The 26,301-nt window shown below is 42.1% G+C and overlaps 1 protein-coding gene across 1 annotated transcript in view; it reads left to right on the top strand.

The window, feature by feature from the left end:
• Positions 1-26,301, top strand: part of PLD1 (phospholipase D1) — a 197,311-nt gene that overhangs the window by 2,628 nt on the left and 168,382 nt on the right. Inside the window, exon 2 of the mRNA XM_056565190.1 lies at positions 9,603-9,686. The gene's annotated coding sequence lies outside the window, so the exon portion shown is untranslated. The remainder of the gene's footprint in view (positions 1-9,602; positions 9,687-26,301) is intronic.

The raw sequence follows: 26,301 nt of genomic DNA, 5'->3' as shown, positions 1-26,301 counted from the left end.
AAACCCCTGTATTACTGAAGTGCATGCCCTGACTGGTGTCTGGTAGCGCCCCCTACAGTACAGGGAGGTATTACATGTTCTGTACTACTCTTTACCTGTGCCTGGGTTATCTGCTCCTTTGGGCATCAGGTGAGGGCGGCTTCATTTTACTATTTTTAGGACATTGCGTGTTCTGTACAGGACCCTGAAGGAGCTTCTGTCCTCTACTTTGACCAGTGTTTCCCAAAGAGGGTGCCTCCAGCTGTTGCAAAACTACAACTCCCAGCATGCCCGGACAGCCGAAGGCTGTCCGGGCATGCTGGGAGTTGTAGTTTTGCAACAGCTGGAGGCATCCTCTTTGGGAAACACTGAAATAGACAGTGATTTACAGCTTCCAGCAGATCTTTCTTACTTTTTATATAAGGATTTGCTTTATCTCTATTAGTTATCTACTTATTTTTCTTTAATCCTCACTTTTTCCTATTTTTGGATGACATTTTGGTGGCTTCAGAACCAATTACCAGGTTTCCATAGAGTTCTGGTCTCAACATACGATGGTTTCAACATACAATGGCCGTCCTGGAACCAATTAATATTGTAACTTGAGGGACCACTGTAAATAGAACACCACAAATAAAATGATTACGCAATGTGTAGATATTTGTAAATAAGTGCAGCTTTGGGGTTTAGTGTATTTTGTGGAGGGATATTTTTGGCATGTAAATTTTACTTCATAAATGCAAAAAAAAAAAACTAGCGTGAGCGGAGAATTTGTGTTAAATAAATATAAATACAATGATCCCTTCTGTTTTTAGCTAATGCGTAGGACCAACTCTAGTCGCATTAAAGCAAGAAGTACAACTCTAGAGTTCATGGCGCAAATCAACACATTAAACTGTACCCCCTAACAATGACCCTGCACGATTTCTATTACAGGTTGACATAATATTGAAAAGTTCAGTGAACAAAAACCATAAATATATATCATGCAGACATCAGTGAGATCAGCTATGTCTGTATAGTGTATGGTACTCTATGTATTACTCAGCTATGGTGATGCATTAATCAAAGGTTTACAGCTAAAAGCCACCTGTTTCTACCACACCTCTTTTCGTAAGATGATAAGTCTATAAGTAGTATACTTCTGGAAAAAGTCTTGTGTCCCTACCATTAGTAATTCTCTTATCAATGTAAGAAGGCAAGGCTAAGCCTACATTTAGTGTAAATATTGTAAATACACATTCTTAGTGGATGACTGCACTTATGTTGACTCCAGTTACATGGAATACCTATGCTCTGCAGACTTATAAGAAAAAAGACCGGCACAGAAGCACCTACTGCATTACCGCCGGACCCCAGAGAAGAGAATACAGGGCATGATCTGCCCGTAGGTAGTGGATGCTCAGCTGGGGTAAGTATAGAAGTTGTGTGTTAACCCTCCAAATAGAGTTACTCAAATGCGGAAACAGCTGCTGAGCCCAGTATCCAGGAGAAGACAAGCGAATCCTGAAGAAAACTATTTTGGTGCGTAGCAAAAATAAAAACCCTTTACTGTGGCACTGCCAGTTTTCAATGTAGAACAGAATAACCAGACCAGAGCTATATGTAAACCAAAAACTGGACAAATTTATTGAGAAAAAAAAGGTGGGCAAACAGGATAATGCGTTTTGGGGATCAGCGCCTTCTTCTTCAGCTCAATATGCAGGTATAACAACAAATCAGAGTTTAAATACAGTGAAAAATGGCACCCAAATTAACTGGGAGTTGTCTTGCTGAGATGACATCACAATTATGCAAATATGGCAAACTTAATAAAATTATTAAAAAAAATACAGATTGTAAGTATTAATAAGGCAGTTCAATATAAATGGGAAGTAGAGATGAATACACATGAATATCACATCTTAACATAAGTATACAAGGAGATGTGCAAGCCGTCGAAATAGCAGGGTGGTAAGCGTCATATCTGGGAATAAGAACTCCGAGCGGAAGTGACTGTATCCATTACACGTCACTAGGACAGGAGCAATCGTGTCTGAGAACGAGGTGCGTGGCGCTGAAGGTGGTTGCTAGAACGCGCTTCCAAGTGTGATCGCTCCTGTCTTAGCGACGCATCTCATTTATATTGTACTGCCTTTATTAATACTTACAATTAATGTGTATTTGTTTTATATTATTCAGTTTGCCATATTTGCATAATTGTGATGTAATCACAGCAAGACACCTCCCAGTTAATTTGGGCGGCATTTTTCATTGTATTTAAACTCTGAATTGTTGTTATACTTGCATACTGATCTGAAGAAATGGGAGCTGACCCCTAAAAAGTGTTCTCCTTGATGTGCGTGGGAATACGTTATTTGAATCTTCCATTCCTCCTTTGGTTGTGACTGGCCGTCACATCTTATGCGTCGTGTTTTCCCTTTGAATGACTTCACATTATCACCAGTCGATTAGTTTATGACTTTTATTATGTTACTACCTGTACCTTTTGTTTGTCAATTTCGGCCCTGTCTGGCCGCTGTTTCTTGAATTGTATTATGCAATTTTATCTTTACATTCTATTTCACCTTTCCAATAAAGCTTATTTGTTTGACCGTTAAAAAGTGTTTTCCTGTTTGTCCACTTATTTTTTTTCTTTTCTTTTCTCCATAAACCTATCCAGCTTTTGGTTTACATATACTGGTCTAGTTATTCTGTTCTACATTGGAAACTGGCAGTGCCACAGTTTCTTTTTGCTACGCTACAACATTGACTTAGAACAAAGTCAGTTATGGCTTACTACAGACGTCCTTTATCCATTTAATAAATGCACCTGTAGGGATTTTAGAGAACTATAAGGGCATATTCACATATTCTGTATACGCTGCAGATTTCATGCCTGATTTTCTGTTGTGTAAATCAATATAAATTTTAACATTTGAATACAGCGTAAAATCCGTGCATATACAGTACTTGTACTTGTACTACAACTCTCCTGAGGACGTCTCCTGTGGGGCAACGGAACACTGGGGTCTGGTGGGATGCCCGTCCTGGTTATGCTGGCATCTTAGAGTCTGGTCCTCCAGTCTGAGTGGGGATTGCAAGTTGTATAACAGGGCATGTGGTTCTCATTTATGTAAAAGTATTTAAGTGGAAAAGTACTGTGTACCATTACATGCCTATATTTATGTTATTGTATATGTGGCTGGCCCGTGAGTGATTTTTATGTGTGGAGTTGCTTCGAGGTCCAGCGTGATAGCTATATCGGTGGGACAGGCGCCCAGGGACATAGCTTGGAAAGAACTTTTTAATTGTTTTTAATATCATGTACGTCCTGTATTTGATGTTCATTTGTTTGTACCTTAGTAAAGATCTTAGAGAGAGTCTTCCATCAATAGCGCACACCTATTTAACAAAAATTTAGTGTTGGCTCTAGTTTTGGTTGCAACCTTCAGCACCCTTCTGTTATTTGTATTAGGCTTGAGCCTGCCTTTGTAGTCATTTTTTTATACAGTACTTGTGAACATATCCTAAAATGGGAATCTGATGAACCATAATGGAAATTTTCAACTAGATAGGTGTATGAACATATAAATAACTTGAGTTAAGCATCAGATGTCAAATTTATGAAGGAAAACAGTCTTTTTGGTTGAGGGGCAATTTGTGAAATTATGGCAGCCCTCCAATAATCTTATAATCTTATACATGGCAAAACGGTTACAGGACATACACATTATCATCGATATTTGCCACATATGTGCCCTCACATTTGGCAGGGATGCTTAAAAAGTTAGACACTTTGCCAGCAACAGCCCAGACTTACAAGGAGACAAGCTTCTTAATAATTCTATTTTCTAATATTTTTATCGCCATTTTGATGCCTATTGAGCAATATTACAAATCTTTTAATTATAACGCATACATAGCATAGCATGGTCGATTGATGTTGTTGGTGCTATACTTACACAGCCTGCCGAGGCTGAACAGTCAGAGCACTCATCTGATGCCAGGAAGGAGGGTAAGTGACCTTAGTCTGTCATGTTAAAGTGGATTTTTTATGTTTCCTTTTTGCCTGGGCTGCAAAAAGAAAAATTACAAACCTTTAATTTACCCTTTACCACTCCCCCAGTTTGCCAATACCTGTCTCTGGTCTTCTTATGCGTCCTGGGGCCCGACACCTCACACTGCGCTGTCCCACTTTGGCCAGTGATATGCTGAGCTGATGCCTTCTGGATGGTGCCCAGGCCTGTTACATTACACTGCCGCTCAGCGTATCAGTGTCTGAGGCAGGGGCGGATCCAGAATCTAGTCTCGGGAGGGGCACAATCAAAGTATCGTGCGGTGGTCGACATGCCCCCCTCCCATAGACTTGCATTGACTGGGCGTGGTGTGAAGTCACACCCATGCCCCTCTTGATGTCATGCAACACCCCCTCAATGCAAGTCTATATGAGGGGGCGTGTCAACCCCCGCAGCCTGCACCCAGCGTTCGGAACAAAATGTTCCAAACACTGGGGCAGTGGAGTACCCCTTTAAGTCTGCAGCATAGTTCCCCCCCCCCCCCCCCACTAGGTTAGCAGCATAGTTCCCCCACATTAGGTAGGCAGTAGCCCCCACTGTATATAGCTCGAGGCTGTATGGCTGGAGGCTATATGTCTGTGTACTGCCCCACCTCAGTGCTTCGACCACCGCTCTTCCGGTCCGGGGTCACGATCTACTGGCTATAGCAGCAGGTCGCAGGTGCGGTGGTCGGAACATCGAAGCTGACGTGCCACTGGTAACTTACCATGCTTGCCAGCGCCCATCGTCCTCCTTGATGCTCCGCTCCTCTGCTCCTATGGGTGCACCTTATCTGGGAATAGAAAAACAGAGCTAATTTCTTTAAAAAAACACTCCTAGTCTGTCTCCAGGAAGTGAATGGAGGTAAGTTGTAATACCACACCCAACTTGGAGACGGACAAGTAGCAGTTTTTGAAAGAAATTAGCTCTGTTTTTCTATTACTGGATAACCCTTTTAACACATCCAAGGTTCTATGTGATGAATTCTGAGTGTTCTCCCTGTGCTTGTGTAGGTTTGAATGTTCTCCCCGTGGTTGCGTGGGTTTCCTCCAGATACTTCGGATTTCTCCCACACTCTGAACATACTGATGGGCAAATTTAGATTGTGAGACCCAATGGGGACAGTGTGTACAGCGCTGCAGAATAAAAAAAATAATAATATTTTGATTTATGGTGGCATTGGAATTCTCCTGCTTAAAGGACTTTATATTTTATATTATCTTATAAAGTAAGCTAGCAAACACTTAACTTTAATGCAGTAGAGAGAATTTATCTTTAAAAAAAAATGGGACATAGCTATCATTCCCTAGGAATAAAATAAAAAATGTAACAATGTATTTAATGTTTTTAGTGTTTAAAATATAAAGCTGTCACACTTTTCAATGTAGCATTGCACAATCAAGGTGGATGTTGTCTAGTCTTTTCACTAGGTGTCCTCACTGGACCTCTGTTAGTTACTGTAACATTAGACTGTAACATAAGATTATATATGAAACTTGCTTTGGGGTATTTTTGTTTGCACTATTTGGTACAGCTCCTTTGCTTATTTACAATAGACTTGTAAAAACGTGTACGTACAGTAGATTGGCAAACACTAGCAATGCTCTTTTAAAATTGTATTTCGTAATTTTATCTTTTGATCGTTTTTTTTTTTTGCAAATAGTACTTGATGGGTGTTTTTAGCTCCGTAACCTGTAGAATTATTCTGGTAAAGGTGGCCACATACCGTCAATAACTTTCAGATGAATGTTTATATGGGGGCAGGACCGGGGGGAGATATCTTTTGACCAAATTAAGTCTTTAGTTTAGGTTTTTGAAATTGGTTTATCTCCCTGAGAACAAAAGGATCGGGCAATTAAAATCATAGATGTCAGGGTAGACAACAGGCTGTCGGAGGATGGTCGGGAGACCCCCATACACGTTAGACATTTGTCCGAAATCTGGTGATTGGGCTGAACTTTTCCCTAATTTTTATGGGGGTCATAACTGATTTGAAAAAAGAAAAATCCCAGTAACCACGATATCTTAGCAGGTGTGTCCATGCCTATACACCTCTGCGTGTTACTGTACATTTATTATCAGTGGTAATAACTTGTGACGTGCTTCCTATACCAAGACTTTTCTTCTACTTTCACAGTCTGAAATAATTTATTCAATATGAATATGTACAGGAGAGACATGAATGAGTGTAGTACGTGTCTAAAAATATCTTTGTTGCTAATATTATATATCCCAAATTTCTTATGGTTGTTTTGAATTCAATTTACGATCTCCCATTTAACATAACTATATTGCTAATTTTACCTTTCATTCATTATGAGGTGTTAACAATCCTAAGCACAAATTCAGGGCAGGTCACCTAAAGAAGTGCTTGGCGTGTGTGCCACCCTGACTAATTATAGCATGCCAGTGGAAAAACTGGGGTTTCATTTTGCCAGAACAGACAGCTCAAATGTTCCAGCTGCCTGTAAAGGACAGGGTGTATGTGTGAACTTACCAATTAAACCCAAGATTAACTTTTAAAGGGCTATTCCAATGAGAAAAAGTCAACTGGAGGAAGTCATGAGTCTTTCTAGTCAGACACGGTGCTTCCTGCTGCCACCTCTGTCCATGTTAGGAACTTTCCAGTTCTCTGGGGTTTTGCTCCTGCTCTGGACAGTTCCTGATACAAACAGAGGTGGTAGCAGGGAGCACCATGTCTGACTGGAAAGAGAACACAACTTTCTCCAGGGTATACAGCAGTACAGTACTGGAAGACCTGAATTTTTAAAAGAAATAGTTTACAAACTGGTACAACTTTTTGGCACCAGTTGTTTTAAAAATTTTTGGAGCAGCCCTTTAACAGGGCAAGGACTCCTGCTAGCTACCTACGTCTCTTTCTGGGCCCAGGAATGTTGAACCGCCGCCTGCTCTCATGTGGGTGGGTTACCCATGAGTTTCCCATTGCGTGCTTTTGTTTACTGCTGCGGATTTACCACAGTGGAATTTCTGCAGTGGGAAATTCGCAGCAAATTACATTGACCCCAAAGAGGTCGGCTGCAGATTTTCTACTGCAGGAATTTTGATGCAGGTAACAAGACCCTCTGAACGTGCCTGTTATGGAGATATTTTTCCATAAGCATATTCTCAAAAAGCATTGCTTCTATGGATAAATAAACTCATGAACTCCATGTGTCACTGTAGAGCACCCAGATCTGCTGTATACATGAGGTTTACTATCCTTGATCCTTCTTAGTCTAGGGTCACACGTGGTATATTTTGCTGTGTATTTGCTGCTGTGAATTTTCTTACAAATTGAAGTCAATTTATAGCAAAATCAGCTGCGCATTTTGCTACCCATTGACTTCAATGGGTAGGAAAATACTCAGCTGCAAAAAACACAGCAAAATATGGCCCCTGTGACCCTACCCTTAACCCCTTAAGGACTCAGCCCATTTTGGCCTTAAGGACTCAGACAATTAAATTTTTACATTTTCATTTTTTCCTCCTCGCCTTCTAAAAATCATAACTCTTTTATATTTTCATCCACAGACTAGTATGAGGGCTTGTTTTTTGCGCAACCAGTTGTCCTTTATAATGACATAACTCATTATATCATAAAATGTATGGCGCAACCAAAAAAACACTATTTTTGTGGGGAAATTAAAAAGAAAAACGCAATTTTGCTAATTTTGGAAGGTTTAGTTTTCACGCCGTACAATTTACAGTAAAAATGACATGTGTTCTTCATTCTGAGGGTCAATACAATTAAAATGATACCCATTATTACATACTTTTATATTATTGTTGTGCTTAAAAAAAATCACAAACTTTTAAACCAAATTAGTACGTTTATAATCCCTTTATTTTGATGACCTCTAACTTTTTTATTTTTCCGTATAAGTGGCGGTATGAGGGCTCATTTTTTGCGCCACGATCTGTACTTTTTTTGATACCACATTTGCATATAAAAAGTTTTAATAAATTTTTTATTTTTTTTCTTATAAAATGTATTTAAAAAGTAGCAATTTTGGACATTTTTTTTTTTTTTGCGTTCACGCCGTTCACCGTACGGGATCATTAACATTTTATTTTAATATTTCGGACATTTACGCACGCGGCAATACCAAATATGTCTATAAAATTTATTTTTTTACGCTTTTTGGGGGTAAAATAGGAAAAAACTGACGTTTTACTTTTTTATTGGGGGAGGGGATTTTTCACTTTTTTTTTTTTTTACTTTTTAAATTTTTAAAATTATTTTTTTTTTTTTACACCTGAATAGTCCCCATAGGGGACTATTCATAGCAATACCATGATTGCTAATACTGATCTGTTCTATGTATAGGACATAGAACAGATCAGTGTTATCGGCGATCTTCTGCTCTGGTCTGCTCGATCTCAGACCAGAGCAGGAGACGCCGGGAGCCGGAAGGAGGAAGGTGAGGGGACCTCCGTGCGGCGTTCTGAATGATCGGATCCCCGCAGCAGCGCTGCGGGCGATCCGATCATTCATTTAAATTGCGCACTGCCGCAGATGCCGGGATCTGTATTGATCCCGGCACCTGAGGGGTTAATGGCGGACGCCCGCGAGATCGCGGGCGTCGGCCATTGCCGGCGGGTCCCTGGCTGCGATCAGCAGCCGGGATCAGCCGCGCACGACACGGGCATCGCTCCGATGCCCGCGGTTATGCACAGGACGTAAATGTACGTCCTGGTGCGTTAAGTACCACCGCACCAGGACGTACATTTACGTCCTGCGTCCTTAAGGGGTTAAAGCAGTTATTAATCATAAGAGGATTTTAGTACGTACCTGGCAGACAGTAATGGACATGCTTAGGAAGGATCTGCGCTTGTCTTGGGGCTAAATGGCTATGTTATTAGATTACCATAACACTGTGGCTAGCTTTTTGTGAACTGGTATTCCCTGTTTGACTTTTTTTTTTATTTTTTTTTGCCTACAAATCCCACAATTCCATTTTCCTTCCTCCCACACATCAGCCACCCCACCCATTGAAACATATATGAGCTGCATCCATTCAAAAGACCTGTGGTTTTCAATCAGGGTGCCTACAGCTGTTGCAGATTGATCTCTCTCCCACCAAGCGATCCCTCCATCCATTGAAGCAGACAGGCTCCCTGTCTTCAGCTGACTATTGAGTCAGGTCTCGGCCGCATTGCAACCTGGGAAAAATCTGAGACAACAGTCATTTTGTATGATGTTAAAAATAAATATTGGAGTGAAAATCACAGAAGAATTGTGAGAAAAGTCACACACAGGTACAGACACTATATTATGAACTACACTAACTTTAGAGCCCCTGTAGCATAGTCAAATAAAATAAAATCCTGGAATACCCCATTAATTGTATAATGAGGCAAGATAAGCAAAGACCTTTACTAATCCCAAAAAGTGGTGGTTCTTCATAGGAGAAGCCAGATGAAATTTAGGGAAAGTCCTAGCAAAGCTTGTGGATTGACGTTTTTAGTTTTCATAAAGTGTAGAGAAAAAAAATCTACCTGCCAATTGTATCTGTCCATATGGATTTTCTACTTTGCTGAGGATTTATTGAGCAACATTACTAATTATTATTTTCTGTTTTATAGATGTATGCAGTGGAAAAGAAGCACATGTGATCATCCTATAATTAAGACTACTGTATTCAGACCACTTTTTTGTTTCTTAGTAAGGTAGGTTTCCCTATATGACAATGGTATTTTGGACTATTTATATTTTTGGACTATTTGACAATTCTTGGTACATATAATGCAACTAATCATCTGTGTGTAACATTGGTTATTATTTATTGTTTGTCTCAGTTTCAGACACCATGTAACATGCAATGGTTGTGGACCCCCTGTGCTGCATAACCGGTGTGGCTTAGGGCAAAACTTAAGTGGAGACACAGGTTAGGTTCAGACTACGGATTTTCTGCCTGCAATTCCACTTTAAATTGCAGGCAGAAATTCTGCTTGCTAAAATGTATTCTGCTAGTGAATAAGTTTTCCGTTTACAAATTCACACTTCAGAATTTTTGAAGCAAAATTTGTGAACGGAAAATCCGCTTTAAAATTTCCACCCGAAGAATGGCGTTGCTCAATCCTCAGGCAGAAATACTCGCAGAACACACTGCAGTCTAATGGGGACTGCAATGTCCGCACTGTCCTAGCACCGACTGATTCAGTCAGCGCTGGCCGCACTCTGTATCTCTAGATGGAAATTTTCTGTCTGGAGATTCCGCAGTCTGAACCTAGCCTAAGTGTCATCTGGGGTTCCCCCTTTGTATTACTCCAGTATGTGAAAGATGGTCTTAGCTGACAGTGTGTTCAGGTGATACCGATTCAAAGCACCAAGTAGACAGGCAGTAGCAAATGAGCATCCAGATGTGGATAGGTGGCAGGATGACAATGACCCAAAGACCTTAGAGACTGAGTCCAGAAGCTAGTACAAGAGGTCAGCAGTCCAGTAATCCATCACAGATGGAGAGGCTAGAGTTAAACCCAGAGGCTGGGGCAACAGATCAGAAGCTTGGTGGTATAAACAGGAAACTGACAGTATGAGATAAATAGTCAGTAAAAGAAAGGAGATCTAGTAGATGGTGCAGGACACACAGTCCATGTAACAATGCTAACAGAGAACTTGCTGGGGAGGAGATCAGCTCAGCACAGTTTAAGCAGCCACAAGATGGGGGATAAAGCTGAACTGAAGGTATTCAGATAGTAGCATAAAAAGCCATGTTAATTTAGGCACAGGTTTAGCATCGAGGGTCAATGTCATACACAGAAGGGTCAGTGTAGTACACAAGGGTCAAACAAAGGAAATGTCAGGTGGACAGGTTCAGATCAGATACAGAATAACAGATCAAGAACACACTTTTGCTGAGGGCAGACCCACTTTACGAAGTCCAAAAAACGAGTATATAGAAAAAGGGAAAAATTAGGTTCCTATGCTCTGAGGGGTAGATGAACAAAATAAGAAAAAAAATGTAAGGGAATAGCCCCTACTAACTCTACAGTGGGGGGCATGCGGATCACAATCTCCATTCCCCACCCCTGGTTGGTGTTACGCCGAGCGCTCCGGGTCCCCGCTCCTCCCCGGAGCGCTCGCAGCATCCTCGCATTTGCAGCGCCCCGGTCAGACCTGCTGACCGGGTGCGCTGCAATATCCCTCTCAGCCGGGATGCGATTCGCGATGCGCATCCCGGCTCCCGTACCTAACTCGTTCCCCGTCTGTCTTGTCCCGGCGCGCGCGGCCCCGCTCCTTAGGGCGCGCGCGCGCGCCGGGTCTCTGCAATTTGAAGGGCCACTGCGCCACTGATTGGCGCAGCAGGCTTAATCAGTATGTTCACCTGTGCACTTCCCTACTTATACCTCACTTCCCCTGCACTCCCTCGCCGGATCTTGTTGCCATTGTGCCAGTGAAAGCGTTTCCTTGTGTGTTCCTAGCCTGTGTTCCAGACCTCCTGCCGTTGCCCCTGACTACGATCCTTGCTGCCTGCCCTGACCTTCTGCTACGTCCGACCTTGCTCTTGTCTACTCCCTTGTACCGCGCCTATCTTCAGCAGTCAGAGAGGTTGAGCCATTGCTGGTGGATACGACCTGGTTGCTACCGCCGCTGCAAGACCATCCCGCTTTGCGGCGGGCTCTGGTGAATACCAGTAGCAACTTAGAACCGGTCCACCAACACGGTCCACGCCAATCCCTCTCTGGCACAGAGGATCCACCTCCAGCCAGCCGAATCGTGACAGTTGGTATATCGTATATGCCGGCAGGTTCACATATAAATACTTCCATCCCCATCTATTTATTTATTTTTAAATCTAATAACTTTACCCTTAAGTACATTTCTGAAACTATATATAAAAAGTCTGTATATTCCTTAAATAGTACAGGAGGCAGGGAAGCCAAATCATCCTGCCAAACGGTGAAATATTAAATTCTTTTCTAATCCATTTAGAGCTTCTTAAACAAAGGTGGGTAGTTGGACTAAAATAGAAATGTCCTAAGGGTGTCAGACTGATATCCATGGAATTAAACAGAAACTCACAGCTAGTTCATTCACACTTAACCCTATCTACTGGGTTATAGTCTGGTTGAATAGCTGTAGAGAGGGGGTAATTCACCATTTTTATGTGAAGTATTTTCAAGTTTTTATGTAAAGAATTTTTTTTTATTTTGGCTGTGTTTTTCCCCCCAGAGTTCTGCCTGTTTACATGTCTGTAGCTATCGTGCCCTGTATGCAACAGGAGCTGGAAGCCGGCTAGCTGAGCTCCCCTGCCTCCGCTCATAAATATGCTAATTTACTATCCTGTCGGTGGGGGGCGAGCAGAGCGCAGACACTGCTGCCTTGCTACACCTTGACAGGAATATGGAGGAGGCAGGGGAGCTCAGTGAGCTGGCTTCCTGCCTCTATTGTTCACCTGAGCACAATAGCTACAGACATGTACACAGGCAGAACTCTGGGGGGGGGGGGGGAAAACACAGCGAAAAAAAAATAAAAAATAAAAAATGATGCATAACCTTTACCAGCCTAGCAGACCTTAGGTAATATAATGGGACTTATAAAAATATAAGTTTGCCCAATAAAAGGTAGCTGTAGATTGCCTGGTATAAAAAGGAACCTTCTGAGAATGCAAATTATATGAGAAAGTTCTAAGTATTAAAGTATACCTGAAATGCTTTCTTCTACAGTAAACCTTTTAGCTCTCCTGACATTTATATACAATCCTTGTATTCCCCATCAAATTACAGATCTGGGGCATCTTTTCTTAAAATGCTGCATTTTTTTGTCTTCCTAAAAATTAACCCAATTGTGATACTCAGTTTATTCATTATTGTTTAGTTTGAATAACCTAGAATTGTTATATTATGGGGAATATTTGAAAAAGACAGGTCAGCAGTAGTTACAGGTCTTTTTTATATACACTTTATATATGCTATTATAACATACTATGTCATAGCTGACAATGGCCATTTTTGTATAGGATAGCCCGGTATAGTTTTCTTTTAAAGTGCACTAAGAAAAGAGCAAAGAACAGTACTTATTATTCATCAGATGCCATACCCTTATGGTGAAAATAATCTTACTCATAATAAGGTGTAATTTATCATATCTCTTCTTCTCACCCAAAATATCACATTATAACATTGTCACACAAGTGATTCATGTAATAAATGATTTTAACGTTGCAGTCAAAGCCTTTATGCTCCAGTCAAACAGCACCCACCTCCCATACAACTGTGTGACATTACCTTATTTACAGAAAAAGCTGAGCAGTGCTGGCCACTCATTGCTCTGAAGAGAATTCGTCACTCTACATTTAAGCTATTTTCAGACGGTGGAATGGTCACACGGAAAATTTCAGAACATAACGGCACCAGGACCTTCGCTGTTCGAACTCCACAGAAAGAATGTACATGTCTTGTCTTTCTGAGGACTACGGAAAGAGATTTTGCGTCAGAAACATCTGCTGTGGAAATTCCGAAAGTGTACAGTGCAGCAGAATCCTATGGAACTCTGCCGCTGCGGAATGTCCATGCAGAGTTCTTCTGCGGAATTCCGCATGGAAATTCCAACATGTGAGCATAGCCTTAGGGCACCACTTAAATGTGTTCTTTTCAGCATTCATAATATTAATATTTTGTTGCCTGCTATATGCATAAAATGTGTGCATGCATTTAGCTGTCAACTGTGAGTGTGGACAACATTTATTGTCTTTTAGTAACCCTAGAAACATCTCGAAAATTTTTGATTGGTTGACTTTTGGTCTTGATAAGACCCCACCAATAGTTAGATGCAGCTGGGAGAAACATATGGCTAAGTGCTTCAGTCTCTTCCTCGCCCCTTTCATATCATTGCAGCAGATGGCCTCAAGGCAAGGCAAGATGGAGCTTGCAGTGAATTGGGGACAGAGGTGCTCAGCTCAAAGCTTCTCCCGGCTGTATCTGTGGGGGTTTATTGTGGACACTGAGACCCCCACCAATCAAAACCTTTTACTTTGTCTCCAGAACAGGTGTTTTTTGTTTTTGTTTTTTAAATGACAAGGACACCTTATTAACATTGGATGTAAACTTATGTCCTGGTGCCCTGGTACTTAATGCACCAGATCAAATCTTTACATCCTCCCCTCTTCCCATTTTACAAAAACAATAGTATCAAAAATAAACCTAACTATAAAAATAATATATTAATGATCCTGGTGAACAGCGTAAACGAGGGAAAAAATAAAGTCCAAAATTGCTGTTTGTTGTTCACATCACATCCCAGAAAAATTGAATAAAAGTCATTAATGCGCAAATGTGGTACCCATAGCCCAGTATACGGAAATTAGAAAGTTATATAGGTCAGAACAGAGCAAATTTTTTTTTTTAAACATACTAATTTGAAAAAGGTTTACATTTTTTTAACCCCTTCCCAACCCATTACATTCATGAAAGTCACTGGTCGGGTGAGCGAAAATGAGGCAGGCCCGCAGGTCGGGGCCCCATCGTAGCTGGGAGATGTACGCTGCAATCAGCAGCTGACATCTGCCTGTAATGACAGACATCAGATATCGCTCGGATGTCCATCATTTAACTGGCTACATGTTGGGATCTATACAGATCACGGCATTCAAACATTAAATGCTGCTATTCCCTAGTGTCTAGTGGCCCAATAGCCCCCCCATGATGTAATCGCGGGGGGGCTATGGATTGCTAGAAAAGCCAGAGGCCTCACCTGGTCCTCGGCATCTTCCACGACTATGTGATTGCTTAAGGCTACCTTTAAAAGCCCTTAGCAATCGAGCACAGATTTCATTGATCAATGTAATGCAATAGCATTACATTGATCTATGTAAGCCATCTAATGATTTATGATGGGCCCCTGGACAAAAAAGTATGCTAACAAAAAAAGCTCATGGTGCAAAAAACAAACCCTAACATAGCTCCATAGGTGGAAATATGTAAAAAAGGTGAGAACATGGTAATGAACAAAGTTCCCCCCCCCCCCCCCCAAGTTTTCAATAGTTTTTTTTATTTTTTTTTACTTTTTTTTTACCATGAAATGAAACAAAAATTATTAAAGTTGGATATAATTGGAATTGCACTTACCCATAAAATAAACATAGCATGTCAGATTTACCGTATTCTGAACTCCAAAAAATAATTGCCCTACAAAATTGTGCAATTTCCTCATTTTTCAATTTTGCCCTACATATTTTCATTTTTTTTAAATTTATTTATTTATTTATTTATTTATTTTTGCTTCATAATTCATTGTTTCTGTTTCTATACAGTAGTAAAGCATGTAAACATGGGTATCATTTTAAGGATGTACTGTAAGGATTAAGATTTTTTTAATAGAAGTAATTCACAAATCTGTTTAACTTAATGGCACCAGTTGATTTAAAAAAAAATTCCCACCGGAGTTCCCCTTTAATGCCAAAATGAGCTTTCTCCTTAAAGGGGAACCCCAGTGCTTAACAACTTACCCCCTATCTGTATCTATCTGACCACTGAGACCCCCTGCAATCTCCTGCCCAAGTATATCTTTTCATTGGAATTCCACAAAGAGAGCCTATTAGCCCATTTGAGCTGTAATTTCCACACTAAATAAACCTTGATTCCAGATGTTGATGATCTGCCGGCAAAATTTAAGGAAGTTACATGCAGAATTTTCATAGTGTGCATGAGAGAGACCTTAGTGTGATCTCATCACAATGTACAAAAATATGAATGGATAGTATAGGAATATTAAAGGAGATCTGTAGTGCTGTCAACTTATCCCCTATCCGAAGGATAGGGGATAAGTTGTAGATCGTGGGGGGTCCGAGCGCTACGGCCCCCGTGATCTCCTGGGCCGCGACAATGTACAGGAAAGGGGGTGTTCCGTCCCCGTACAACGTGGCAGCCGGCACGCCCCTCCATGTATCTCTATCGGAACCCCCTTTCCTGTACATGAGATGCGGCCCTGTACAGGAGATATTTATTTTTGCTTCATAATTCATTGTTTCTGTTTCTATACAGTAGTAAAGCATGTAAACATGGGTATCATTTTAAGGATGTACTGTAAGGATTAAGATTTTTTTAATAGAAGTAATTCACAAATCTGTTTAACTTAATGGCACCAGTTGATTAAAAAAAAAATTCCCACCGGAGTTCCCCTTTAATGTCAAAATGAGCTTTCTCCTTAAAGGGGAACCCCAGTGCTTAACAACTTACCCCCTATCTGTATCTATCTGACCACTGAGACCCCCTGCAATCTCCTGCCCAAGTATATCTTTTCATTGGAATTCCACAAAGAGAGCCTATTAGCCCATTTGAGCTGTAATTTCCACACTAAATAAACCTTGATTCCAGATGTTGATGACCTGCCGGCAAAATTTAAGGAAGTTACTTGCAGAATTTTCATAGTGTGCATGAGAGAGACCTTAGTGTGATCTCATCACAATGTACAAAATTATGAATGGATAGTATAGGAATATTAAAGGAGATCTGTAGTGCTGTCAACTTATCCCCTATCCGAAGGATAGGGGATAAGTTGTAGATCGTGGGGGGTCCGAGCGCTACGGCCCCCGTGATCTCCTGGGCCGCGACAATGTACAGGAAAGGGGGTGTTCCGTCCCCGTACAACGTGGCAGCCGGCACGCCCCTCCATGTATCTCTATCGGAACCCCCTTTCCTGTACATGAGATGCGGCCCTGTACAGGAGATCGCGGGGGCCCCAGGGCTCGGATCCTTCATATAGGGGATAAGTTCACAGCACTAGGGGTCTCCTTTTTAATAGTGATTTTTTTTTTTTATACCTAGACATGAATAACCTGTTTTCTTTTTTTAAACTTTTTGAGCTATGTAACAATGTAAAATGCATGTTTTCTTATTTAATATTACAAAAATTCTAGTTTTATTTTACTTCCATGTTGATGTTAGACTGTCATGTTTAGACATTATTGTTATCAACAACCATGCGGCATTATAGATCATTGCTTAGAGCAATAAGAGTGTCTTTATGCAGTTTTGCAATAGTACTTAGAGTTAATCCTTATGGCATAACTCCTGTTTGCCAAAGAAGGGAAAGCAAAAACTGAGAGATTATATCTAATGTAGTACAATGTTTGCGGACATACAAATTCTCTTGGCTATGGATTTTGAGGATGTAGTGCAAAACAATTTAGTGCTCTAAGAAGACTGAGAAGGGAGATGTAGCCAGAGGCAGAAGAGCTCCAGCAACAATGGGGGAGATTTATCAAAATCTGTCCAGAGGAAAGTTGCTGAGTTGCCCTTGCAACCAATCAGATCACTTCTTTCATTTTTCACGGGCCTTTTAAAAAATGAAAAAAGTGATCTGATTGGTTGCTATGGGCAACTCAGCAACTTTTCCTCTGGACAGATTTTGATAAATCTCCCCCCAATGACTTTAGATTTTTGCAAAAGCAACACATTGGCCCAGATCTATCAATCTGTGTGAGAGAAAATTGGAGGATTTACGCATTACAACCAATCACCTCGCGGCTTTCATACCTTAATAAGCGCTGGTAAAATGGAAACAGAGCTGTGATTGGTTGCTGTTGGAAAATAATGGCAGTTTCAAATCTGGGCCATTATCTTAAAGTACTTGTATATTTACAATTTTTTTTTTACTGTTTTGTAAGTATGTCTTGGGGTGATAAACAATACTATTATTTAAAATAAAATGTTATATTTGCTAGCTGTCAGTGTATAAAGGCTGCTATTTTGTGAATTTCTCTCAGTAGTGCCTCACTGTGTTTCAGGAGAGTGGGGGTATTAACAGGTCCGGCCTTAGGTGTTCAGGCGCCCTGTGCGAGCTAACCTTGTGCCCCCCCCCCCCCATAAACGTACACAAAGAGGGAAAAAAATCTTTGTGACAAATATTTTTTTTTATATTTAATCAGTCCCCTGCCCCCTTAATCAGATGCAGTATAGTTCCCCACATTAGGTGCAGTATAGTTCCCCACATTGGGTTGGCAGTACAGTTCCCCCCACATTAGGTGCAGTACAGTTCCCCCCACATTAGGTGCAGTACAGTTCCCCCCACATTAGGTGCAGTACAGTTCCCCCACATTAGGTGCAGTATAGCTCCCCACATTAGGTGCAGTATAGTTCCCCTACATTAGGTGCAGTATAGTTCCCCTACATTAGGTGCAGTACAGTTCCCCCACATTAGGTGCAGTACAGTTCCCCCACATTAGGTGCAGTACAGTTCCCCCACATTAGGTGCAGTATAGTTCCCCCACATTAGGTGCAGTATAGCTCTCCACATTAGGTGCAGTATAGTTCTCCACATTAGGCTGGCAGTATAGTTCCCCACATTAGGTAGTAGCAGGTTCCCCACATTGGGTAGAAGCAGGTTCCCCACATTAGTTAGAGCAGGTTCCCCACATTAGGTAGAAGCAGGTTCCCCACATTAGGTAGAAGCAGGAACCCCCCCCCCCCCCCGGACTCACACACAGACAGACACCCACACATGCACACACACAGACATCCACACATGCGCGCACACACACATAGACACACTTACCTGTCCTGCGCTTCTCTCGGACGACGGCCTGACGAGTGACGTCACTGACGTCCTCCTGTGCGGGTCTGCGGAGGGACGTCACATGCGCAACATCCCTCTTCAGACTCGGGCCGGCCAGCCAACCAGAGAAGCGGAGGAGGGTGGGGTAAGTGAAACCTCCCTGTGTAATGAAGAAAACTGTGCCCTGAAGTGGAATGTGACCCTCCGTATAGGGACACAATTGAGGGAGGGTAGTGGGAATGGAATGAGAGGGTGCGGCCTGCAAAGCAGAAAACTGTGCCCCTGTGCGGAGGGTCACATTCCGCTACAGGGCACAGTTTTCTTCATTACACCGGCATTTAGCGCCCGGAACTGCACGTCGGGCAATACAAATTACATATACCTGGTGCGAGCTGTGTCGGCCGCCCGGTGCCCCTGTTGCCATGGCGCGAACACCCCTAAGGCCGGCCCTGGGTATTAATGTATGCTAGCAGTGTGGCTAGGTGACAAATGATAGCTCTCTGTAGCTTTCAAAGTATAGCTTTCACACTACTGTCACCAGGCAGTGGACAAAAAGAGCCACACAATACAATATACTATGTAGAAAATAGCAGACTGAAAGGTGTGTTTTCAAAATACAATATTAAGTGTTTAAAAATAATATACAGTTTGCTTCTGTACGTTAAAGGGTAGGTTCACACATGCCATATTTTGCTGCATATTTGCTGCTGTGTATTTTCCCAGCCATTGAAGTCAATGGGTAGCAAAATCAGCTGCGTATATTTGCTACTCATTGACTTCAATGAGTATGAAAAATATGGCAAATATGCAGCAAAATATGGCATGTGTGACCCTACCTCAAATGTAAATTATTCAACAAAAATGTGAATACATTATACATTTAAAGGAATTTAAATATTTCTCTGGTATTGAAAGTTTCTAAGGCTGGGTTCACATATAGTATTTTAATCAGTATTTTAGCCAAAATCATCAGAGGGTCCAAAACAGTTAAGGGTGAAAACTGGGCTGTATAGCGCAATAAAGATAAATCAGGGCCAATATGTGAGTGCCGTTGCCTGTTATCTGCTTGCATTGTTCATGGTAGTTAAAGATACAAGTCGGCACATGTGATTACATGGTTTTAGCGGAATAATTGACATTACAGTACTATAGAAGGAATGAGTGAGTGCAGGGATGCCTTCTATAGTATTGTATTTTCCCCGTGGTGACTGAGCACCCTTATCTATTGTGGATAATAGTTTGGGAGAGTTCTGCAGCCACATGCACGTCTGATTTAAAAGTACGAGATTACTTTTATTGCCGCCCTTCTTTTTTACATGACTAGTAGCCGTTACACATCAGCTCCAAAATGAGAACCAAATACTGAACAAAATGTTACATATGAAGGAAAAAAGGGAAAAGTATAAAGAGAAAATTCTATTTTGTGAAATAAATTATACTGTTATATCTGTTCTGAATGATATGTGATATGAGAGACAGTAGATCATCATGTTATATATAAATACTCATGTCTTATCGTATCTATGGGTGTAAGGGACAGCTTTCTAAACTCTGTGGGTGAAAATGTGTCAGTGGCGATTGCAAGTCCCACAGCAGCAGCCACCACTGGTCACTGTTCTTAAGTGGCCAAGGCCTATGCTGTCTGATCTTGAACTGGCAGCCAGTGCCATGGCCGCTTTAAATCAGTGAGCAGTGGTTGCGGCTGGAACTTCTGACAACCCTGATGTTATGGGAGCCACCAAGCCTGTACCTGGGCCTGCCAGAGCAAGATAGAGAGACACAGACAAGGTGTGTAATTTTGAAATTAGATCAAATGACACAGGGGGTGAGGGGGGGGAGGGGAAATTAAATGTGATGGAGGATGAAATGGTACAGGAGGTGATGGAGAGGGATGAAATGGCATAAGGTTGATGAAGGAGGGGGATGAAATGTTATGGGATGATGAAGGGGGATGAAATGGCAAATTTAGTTATAAAGAGGTGTGATACAAGGTGGTGGGGTAATAAAATGGCACAGAGGTAGCAGACACATTTGTAATGCTAATATTGGTATTTAAGATATTACATATGGAGTCTACTGTGAAGTTCCCTTTTACTGTCAGTTTTTTCCTGAGGACAACATAGGATGTACAACGTGATAGATGCAGTTGGCAGTATGGCGAGGGGTTTGTCACAAAACTGTCGAAAAAGGGTAGCACCGACATTTAAAGTTTGCAAAGCTCTAGTGTAAAGAATTTATGCAAATACTGGAAAAGGATTTGTTATACAAAGGCCCTTTTATAAAGATCTCCTGTGTTTTCTTATGACTACAAAGATCTGAGACTATTCTAAAAGTTTGAAAGGCTAAGGGCATCTTGGAGAATAACATTTTTACATCACAAGAGCAATGTAGAATCAGGAAAAAGTTCTTGTCGTCCATGCACATTTGCTTTGTTTACTATGTAAGGACAATACACAAACTATCAGCATAAGGGTATGTTCACACTATGTAATTCCTGCGGAATTCCGCTCAAGGAAGGGAATTATGCACTGAGAACATAAACATCAGTGTGAAATGGGTTTCCGCGAGACAATTCCGCTGCTGAAATTGTTCTGCGCAAAGAAAGAACATGTTCATTCTTTGTGCGGAAGTCTACGAACACTGCATAGCCATCAATGGTGGTGGCGCAGTGCCGTGCGGTCCTATGTGGTAGTATTTCGGCAGCAGCCGCCAGAATGGAATCTCTGCTCGCGGAATTCTGCAAGCGGAAATTCCCTTCACAATCCATAGTGTGAACATACCCTAATATATAATAATTTCCAAAATGCAGCATGCTGTAGCTATAATGTAAAAAAAAAAAAACGCATGTATAAATGGTGTAAGTGTATATGTGTGTCATTTACATTCGTCAACAGAAATAATTTTTTGACAGAGACTTGCGAAAAACACAACTGAATAAATGCCACAAAAAGGCATGTACTAATACACACTACTATATATAATTTTTTTTTTTTTGGGGGGGGGGGGGGGAATGTGGGGAGAGGGGGGGGGGGTCACAAAAATTGCATCATTAACAAAAAAATAGCATTTTTTGGTGCCTTTTTTCAGGGCAAAATAACATTCTATGCAAAAAAGATGTGTGGGGAAGTACTACTGTATTTTGATGTAAACATCATAGATTTTTCTTCATTTTGTACACCAAACATACATTGTAAACAAAGTGTGAGTAATTTATAAATGCTTTCCTTTGCACAATGCTCTTTATTTTGTATGCAAAATACAGGAAAGCCTTGATAAAACATGACATGAAAGCCTTGATAAAATTCCCAAGTGTGAATAAAGCCAAACAGAAAATAACTGGGTAATGGTGGTCTGCATTGGGACTAGAAGTAAATGCAGCATACTTTGTTTTTTAGGAGAACTAGATGACCTTATTATAACATGTAAGTAGATAAACAGTGACATGCAGTTGGCATGCACCATGCAATATACACTGTTTGGTATCTCTTGTGATGTCACAGCAGCATGCATGATTGAAACCCACTGCTGAGGTCACAGCCTCTAACCTAAGTGACACACATTTGTGTTCTCACCCCCATGTTACCTGTTTAAACCCCACTTGTGATGTCACAGCTTATCTAGCTAAAATTCACTTTGCTCCTTGCTCTATTACATCTTTCAGCTACATGTGTGTCTAAATGATGCACATACAGATAAAAAGGGGCCCCTACACCAACATTATGGGCCTGGCGAATGGCCTGGGCTCCCTGATGTCATCAGAATCTACTATGTCAGAAGTCTTGACCCTGCAAGAAGAACTACAAAATGTTGTAGTGTAGCCCTAGCCTTAATGGCTTGAATGTAGTCAGCAGATGACTGTTAGGCTAGGTTCAGACTACGGAATCTCCGGGCAGAAAATTTCCGCCCGGAGATTCCGAGTGCGGCCAGCGCTGACTGAATCAGTCGGCGCTAGGACCGCGCGGACACTGCAGTCTCCAATAGACTGCAATGTGTTCCGCGAGTATTTCCGCCTGAAGAAAGAGCAACCCCATTCTTCAGGCGGAAATTTCCAAGCGGAGTTTCCGTTCACAAATTCCGCTTCACAAATTCCGAAGTGTGAATTTGTGAATGGAAACCCATTCACTACACTATGCATTTTAGCAAGCGGAATTTTCACCTGCAATTTCAAAGCGGAATTGCAGACGGAAATTCCGTAGTCTGAACCTAGCCTTAGGGCCACTTTCCAGGCAGATTTGTTTAGTGTGGTCTGAAGCATAATTGAGCCCAGCTAAATAGATGTGCTGAAAGTGGCCTAACCATAGTCACTTGCTAAGAACATTCAGGCCTTTAAAGTACAAATGGTTGCTTCAATGCTTAATTGTATACATCCATGTCTCTTGATGGGATGCTGACATAGGCTGGTTCCCACTGTGTTAATGCGGTGCATACCAGGTATAAATACAGTATAAGGGTCCGTTCACACTGAGTAATTCAAGAGGAATTTACTCGAATAATTCCTCTTGATTTCTCCTCTCCAAATTAATGCACATCTCCCCTTCCCATTAACATTTAATGTTTTTTTCCATTGTCCTGTTCACACTGCGGAAATTCCGCTAGCAGAATTCCGACGCTGAATTCCTTTCTGCTTGAACATGTTCGTTCTTCAAGCGGAATCTGCGAGCAGAATCCAATAGAAGTCAGTGTTAGGGTTGTGCGCTGCCCTGACTTTCGGAGCTCCGCTCACAGTGTCCGGAAGTTCATTACTCCCAACGCTGTGGGCGGGCTTCCGTGTTCGCAGCCGCCGGGCATGCTGTCACGCCCGCCCTCTCTTGACGTCTCGCCCGCCCCCTCTTGACGTCTCGCCCGCCCCCTCATCGAAAGTCTATGGGAAGGGGGCGCGACCGCTGTGACGTCACGAGGGGGCGGGCGAGACATCACGAGGGGCCGGGCATTACATCACGCCTGGCGGCCACGAACACGGAAGCCCGCACACAGCGTTCGGAGTAATGAACTTCCGGACGCTGTGAGTGGAGCTCCGAAAATTAGGGCAGCGCACAACCCCTTTAAAAAAAAATTCTGCCCGACATCATTTTCAAGCGGCATTCAGAAAAGTTGAAATAAAGAACCTTCTCCTTTTTTATTTGACTACAGGGGGTGTAAAGTTAGTGTAGTCCATAATATAGTGTCGGTACCTATGTGTGACGGTTTTCTTACAATTCTTCTGTGATTTTCACCCCACTATTTATTTTTAACAGCATACAAAATTACTGTTGTCTCAGATTTTTCCCAGCTTGCAACGTGGCCGAAACCTGACTCACTAGTCAGCTGATGACAGGGAGCCTGTCTGCTTCAATGTGTGGAGGGATCAATCTGCAACTAATGCAACAGCTGTAGGCACCCTGATTGAAAACCACAGGGCTTTTGTTTCAATGGGTGGGGTGGCTGATGTGTGGGAGGGAGGAAAATGGAATTGTGGGATTTGTAGTAAAAAAAAGAAAAGTCAAACAGGAAATACAAGTTCACAAAAAGCTAGCCACAGTGTTATGATAATCTCACAACATACCGTATATACTCGAGTATAAGCCGAGTTTTTCAGCACGATTTTTCGTGTTGAAAACCCCCCCCTCGGCTTATACTCAAGTGAACTTTCCGCCCTCAGTGGTCTTCAAACTGCGGACCTCCAGATGTTTTAAAACTACAACTCCCAGCAAGTTGTAGTTTTGAAACATCTGGAGGTCCGCAGGTTGAAGACCACTTCGGCCTTCGTCATCATCCAGCCCCCCACCCCCTCCCCTCGGCGGGACGTTAGGGTGAGCAGGTCTGGGCCATCTGTGTTGCAGGGACCATCTGGTGGGAAGGGATAGTCGTTCCGGGCTGTCCATCTTCACCGGGGGGGCCTCTTCTCTGCGCTTCGGGCCCGACCCCGGAATAATGACGTTGCCTTGATGACGACGCACAGGGACGCTGCTCATGAACGTCCCTGTGCGTCGTCGTCAAGGCACCGTCATTATTCCGGGGGCCGGGCCCGAAGCGCAGAGAAGAGGCCCCCCCAGTGAAGAAGGGCAGCCCGTAACGACTATCCCTTCCCACCGGACGGTCCCTGCAGCACAGATGGCACGGACCTGCTCACCCTAATGTCCAGCCGAGGGGAGTACAAAACTAAAGGGGGGGGGGGGTCTGGATGATGATGAAGGCCGCAGTGGTCTTCAACCTGCTGACCACCAGTTGTTTCAAAACTACAACTCCCAGGCATGCTGGGAGTTGTAGTTTTGGAACATCTGGAGGTCTGCAGGTTGCAGACCACTGTAATCAGACATTGACAAGCAGTGATGATGAAGGGGGGGTGTGGGAGGATGACAGGGTAATGATGACAGGCGGTGATGATGAAGGGGGGGTGTGGGATGATGACAGGGGGATGATGACAGGTGGTGATGATGAAGGGGGTGTGGGATGATGACAGGGGGATGAAGACAGGCGGTGATGATGAAGGGGGGGGGGTGGGATGATGACAGGGGGATGATGATAGGCGGTGATGATGAAGGGGGGGATGATGACAGGTGGTGATGATGAAGGGGGGATGATGACAGGCGGTGATGATGATGAGGGTGTTAATGACGGGGGTCTGGATGATGACAGGGGGGATGATGTATTTCCCACCCTAGGCTTATAGTCGAGTCAATAACTTTTTTTTTTTTTTTTTTTCCTGGGTTTTATGGGTGAAATTAGGGGCCTCGGCTTATATTTGGGTCAGCTTATACTCGAGTATATACGGTAGCCATTTAGCCCCAAGGCAATCACAGATCCTTCCTAAGCATGTCCATTACTGCCTGTCAGGTACGTACTAAAATCACCTTATGGTGGATAACCCCTTTAATTCCTCTTCATTTCTGTATGGAAATTCCACTTGAATTCCACTTGAATTCTGCTTGATGGATAAAATGACAGAAGGCAACAATTTCCTGCCCGAAATTATTCCTCGTGAATTCCTCTTGAATTCCTCAGCGTGAATGCACCCTAAGGGTTCCTTGATCTTCAACTGTATATTTGACATTGGTGGGGCCCTATCTAAAGACATTGAAACTGAATTATGGCTCTTCATTAAACCCATTACTACTATATAAACCCCCAGTTATTGTAAGATATAGATGTTGAATATGATATAGTAGGAGCTGCACAGATCATATATATGGCAAGGCCACCCTAGCTTAAAGCTTAATTATTTGCATTGGTGCAGTAAGGTTTAAGTGAAACAAAATATTTTATTACCAAGCTTATTTTATTAGAAATCATGGATACTATAACATAATCTCTAATTGGAAAATGCAGATCCTATAAGAATTAATATTGCTTTAAGAGGCACTGTCATTGTTAAAAACTTTTCATATATTGCAGGACTCATTATAATATGACATTTCACAATATACACCTGTTAAAAAATGTTTACATTTTCACCTGAAATTCAAGCTCAAAATAGCCGCCACTAGGGGGTCGCCTGTCTTTTAGCCAGACAGACTAGTCTAGATTTTACAGTATACTGGATACCGGCCGTAAAGCATACCGGTATCCAGTACAGGAGATTTCTATTGTGTATGCACAACTACAGATAAAGGATGTGTGGACATGCTGGGAGCTGTAGTTTTACAACAGCTGGAGGCAACACTGCTCTAACACATATTTACAAACATTGCAGCTTCAGTTGTTACTAAACTACAAATCCCAGCATGCTGAAATAGTCAAAGCTTTCTCGGACTCCTGAATAACAAAGAAGTTGATCAGACATTCAGGAGTCTGTGAAAGATGAATGACACA

The sequence above is a fragment of the Hyla sarda genome, chromosome 3, assembly GCF_029499605.1.
Source record: "Hyla sarda isolate aHylSar1 chromosome 3, aHylSar1.hap1, whole genome shotgun sequence".
Classification (NCBI taxonomy): domain Eukaryota; kingdom Metazoa; phylum Chordata; class Amphibia; order Anura; family Hylidae; genus Hyla; species Hyla sarda.
This window is presented reverse-complemented; position numbering and strand designations above follow the sequence as displayed.